This window comes from Schistocerca americana, chromosome 2, assembly GCF_021461395.2.
Source record: "Schistocerca americana isolate TAMUIC-IGC-003095 chromosome 2, iqSchAmer2.1, whole genome shotgun sequence".
Lineage (NCBI taxonomy): Eukaryota > Metazoa > Arthropoda > Insecta > Orthoptera > Acrididae > Schistocerca > Schistocerca americana.
This window is the reverse complement of record NC_060120.1, coordinates 617,565,214-617,570,200: the sequence shown is the minus strand read 5'-3', so window position 1 is coordinate 617,570,200 and position 4,987 is coordinate 617,565,214.

Here is a 4,987-nt window from a genome sequence, read left to right as displayed (position 1 = left end):
AAGCTCGTTTGCCTATTTTATTTCCCCATAAAACTCTGATGAAGTAATTGATTTCATCGTTTATTTTTTGGCTAACGTAACGTGTAGAGAGATTGTCTCCTGACGTCCTCAGCACCTGCTTAAGTGCATTTTGGACCTAAGATCTCGCGATTTTGACCTAGCCATTTTATCGATCAGTTTTCACTCACCTAACATAGGTTCACATCTCCCGTGAAAGTGTATGAGTAACGAATTCCTACCAACTGTGTCACTTGGAATGGGTTTAGTATGAGATGTTGTCAAAAGAAGCTTACGAGGGTCACTCCAAAAGAAATGCACACTATTTTTTTTAATTCATCTTTTATTCTACATGTTTGAAAGTTTTACAGTGTGTAGATACACCCTTTAGGAACAATATTTTCATTTCTCCACATAATTTCCATCCCTCTCAACTGCCTTACACCATCTTGAAACCAGTGCCTGTATACCCGCACAAAAATTCTGGACCAACCTGTTGGAGCCACTGTTTGGCAGCGTGCACAAGGGAGTTATCATCTTCAAACCTTGTTCCACGAAGAGAGTCTTTCAGTTTCCCAAAGAGATGATAGTCACATGGAGCCAGGTCAGGACTGTAAGGCAGGTGTTTCAGTGTTGTCCATCGGCGTTTTGTGATTGCTTCCATGGTTTTTTGACTGACATGTGGCCGTGCATGGCCGTGCATTGTCGTGCAACAGCAAAACACCCTGCCTCTGCAGATGTGGTCGAACACGACTCAGTCGAGCTTGAAGTTTCTTCAGCGTCGTCACATATGCATCAGAATTTATGGTGGTTCCACTTGGCATGATGTCCACAAGCAAGAGTCCTTCGAAACCGAAAAACACCATAGCCATAACTTTTCCAGTAGAAGGTGTGGTTTTGAATTTTTTTTTCTTGGGTGGATTTGCATGATGCCACTCCATTGATTGCCTCTTCGTCTCTGGTGAAAAATGATGGAGCCATGTTTCATCACCTGTCACAATTCTTCCAAGAAATTCATCTCCACCATTCTCGTACTGTTCCAAAAGTTCGCTGCATACAGTTTTCTTGTTTCTTTGTGAGCCACTGTCAACATCCTGGGAACATACCTGGCAAAAACCTTTTTTAACGCCAACACTTTCAGTATTCTGCAAACACTTCCTTCCCCTATCCTAACGTAGCGTGACAATTCGTTCACTGTGATGCGTCTGTCAGCAGTCACCAATTCGTTAACTCTCTGCACATTGTCTGGAGTGTGTGCAGTACGAGGCCTGCCGCTGCGAGGACAATCCTCAATATTGCCGTGCCCGCATTCATCACGTAACCTGCTAGCCCAACGACTAACTGTATTGCAATCGACAGTAGCATCTCCATACACCTTTTTTCAACCTCTTGTGGATGTTCCCCACTGTCTCGTTTTCACAGCACAGAAATTCTATGACAGCACGTTGCTTCTGACGAACGTCAAGTGTAGCAGCCATTTTGAAAACATGCTGTGGAGGCGCTCACGGGAACAGGTTGAACTAAGCTTGAAAACAAGCTGGAAGGATGTATCTACACACTGTAAAACTTTCACACATGCAGAATGAAAACTGTATTTTTACAAAAATAGTGTGCATTTCTTTTGGAGTGACCCTCGTATTTTATTGTCATGTACTTCATTCGATTTAAGACTCTGAAACTGACAACCTGTGATGTGTTTCTTTACTTTACAAGTACGAGTTTCATTTAACTGTACGCACCTACAAAATTGAAAGGTAGTCATTTATTCACATTCGCTGCTTAAACAGCCTTCACTAATGCGATATACCAATAAAGTGATGAATATTTGTTGTTGTTACTCATTTGTTTTCAGCACTAACGTTGCCGCGACTTGCTTAGGTAAGACTGTCATTTAGGGAGGAGGTGCAGCCCGACCGCCATTCGTAATGAAGAACTGCTGAGTATGCTGGTGTGGTATACCGTGGCGAGGCGCGTGTGCCAGGAGCTCAAGTTTACAGTAATTGCCGGCGCAAAAACTTCCTAATGCGGGAGGGCCCGATAGCAGCAGCAAGTAACAAATCCACCGCCGCCTCCGCCGCCGCCGCCGCCGCCGAGGCAACACGGGCTAACTCGTGTTTTCCTCGCAGGCCCCGTCCGGCCTCGACCGAAGAAGCTGAAGAAGCAGGGAGCTTCATCTCGTTAAAGTTGAGCGTCGCTGGCTGGCCGGTTATCCTTGGAGTTTTCCGATACTTGGCTGAGCTGGCGGCGCAGCGCCGTCAGAAAGGAGAGAGAACAACACGCACGCACACACACACACGCACGCACACACACACACACACACACACACACAAGGACACAGTGATGACGCAGGTAAGCGGAGAGAAAAGATCTACACACAATACAGCAAGTGGTAACAGTGGACTCCAAATGTCTTACAGTTATCACAAAGAAGCACTATCGTAAACCAAACTGTTGGAGCACAAAGAAAAATAGCAACATGAACAAAATATTTTCGGAGAGGTAAGACACAAATGACAGCCCACACAACTGTCTCTTTAGTGGAATAACCCTGTTAGGTATTTAGTACAGTATTTCGCAAGGTAGGTGCATCAACGACAAACTAAACTATGAACAGACGTGGGAGTCCGTCACTTTCCGGTATTCGCTGTTACCCACAATTTTCCTTCTTTATTCGGTCACGCACTACCACAAAGTAAGGGTATATTTTGCAACAATATGTTACAGCCTCGTTCCATCCGTTGTTATTATTTTGTATTGCGAAACAGGGTTTTTGTTGTCACCCCGTCAGCAGATTAGAAATTCTATGTGTCTGCAGGCTTTCACGTCCGTTTCCGCTGGAGTTGAAATCTTCTGAGTTATTAGGCCGCGTCATATTTCTTCAAACAATCGGCGTTGAGACCGCTCTGCTGGTATTTTCAAGACTTTGTGGTCTCCACCGAAGATCGTGCACTGTCGGAGACCAGTGTCGCCTTCTCTTATAAAGGGGAGTTTTCCTGCTCTAGGGAGGTGACACTTGTCTCTGACAGTGTCCAGTCTACAGTGGACACCACAAGATCCTGAAGAAGAACCCATTAGAGGTGACGAAACGTCAACTGTTTGAAGAAATATGACGCGGCCTAACAACAGAGACGATTTTAACTTCAGACCAGAAATTCGTTTCTGCAACATTTCAGACTGTTAACGGAGGGGAATGTCAGCACCATTACACGTATAAAAGAAATGACATTGACTTAAACGTTACGATCAGAGAGTTGTACTTATTTGGATTCTCCGTTGAATCAAAAAATCTGTTTTGACTTTTACTCTGCACGGAAAAAATTTTACCTTGTATCTTGAACATGATCTTATGCAAAGTAGTATCACATCGTTTTCTGTTACAAGTGAATGTTTCTTTGTATGAAAGTCCATCTTCGATAGATCCGTAATAGAAATTTTATATTTTTCCTTTCTCCACTTTAATCGATGGCATCAAAAGCATTGCAAGCGAGAAAATGTTATCAAAACCATATTTGGTCGTCTGTCTTTATATTATTACTCTGTTAAACACCAATAATCAGATAGTGAAATCAAATTAAGCAAAACTATTATACATAACCAGTCACAAGTTAAACACATTTTGAAACCGAAGCTATCGGACACTATCAACATTTCCGATTTACAACTTGCGCAACCTCTGTTCTTGTATCTTCTCTTAGTCCTCTGTTCGAAATGACGACGGGGAACTGCGTATATATCCGCAGCCCTTACGACGGTATGTTTTATTATCTTAAACGTGTTGTCATTAGAGACTAAAACCCCGTGCATCTGTTTTTGACTATGTTACTGGAACTTACTGTTACGCTGCTTGTTACTAGGTGCTTTTTTACATTGTTTATCTTGTATAAAGAATACCGAAAGTTTGAAGTTTTAAGCTGTACCTCTTACCTTCACAATTTTGATAAGCCGCTCACCTCCTTACAGTGATTATTTTCTTCGCTCTTGGTATCTTCCAATATACCTACAAGATTCGTCCACAGCCGTTGAAAAGCCTGTTAATAACGAATGAAACACCTGGAAGAGAGAGAACCACACTTGTTAAGCTCAATAAGGGGACCGCACCCTAACCACGAAAAACGCCCCCGATCTGAAACACCACCTCCTCTGTGCTTAACTTTTGGCATTACACATCATGACAACACCGAGCGAGGTGGCGCAGTGGTTAGACACTGGACTCGCATTCGGGAGGACGACGGTTCAATCTCGCGTCCGGCCATCCTGATTTAGGTTTTCCGTGATTTCCCTAAATCGCTCCAGGTAAATGCCGGGATGGTTCCTTTGAAAGGGCACGGCCGACTTCCTTTCCCATCCTTCCCTAATCCGATGAGACCGATGACCTCGCTGTCTGGTCTCCTTCCCCAAAAAAACACAACCCCACATCATGACAGGTAACGTTGTCCAGGCATTCGTCAAACCCTAATACTTCCATCGAGTTTGTCTCGGGGTATAGTGTTTCCGTGATTCACCATCCAGCGGCGTCGCTCTTTACAACCTCTCAAGCGTTGCTTAGCACCGACTACAACAATGTGTTTCTTGTGAGGAGCTGCTCTAACGTTGTACCCCATTACTTCCTACGCACAAGTACTGTGCTGGCTGGACTGCCGGTAGCCCTTTGGAACTCACGAGTGATTCCTTCCGCTGGCTTTATTCGACTTTTTTCAGCTATCCACCACAATGATAGACGCTCCCTCCTCGCCAGTAGCTGAGGTCTGCCTGCTCTTAGTTGAACTGTGGTTCATCCTTCGTGTTTCCACTTCATAATTAAAAACCTCTCTGAGCACTATGGGACTTAACAGCTGAGGTCATCAATCCCCTAGAACTTAGAACTACTTAAACCTAACTAAGGACATCATACACATCCATGCCCGAGGCAGTATTCCAACGTACGACCGTAGTGGTCGCGTGGTTCCAGACTGTAGCGCCTAGAAGCGACTTCATAATCACATCACCAACA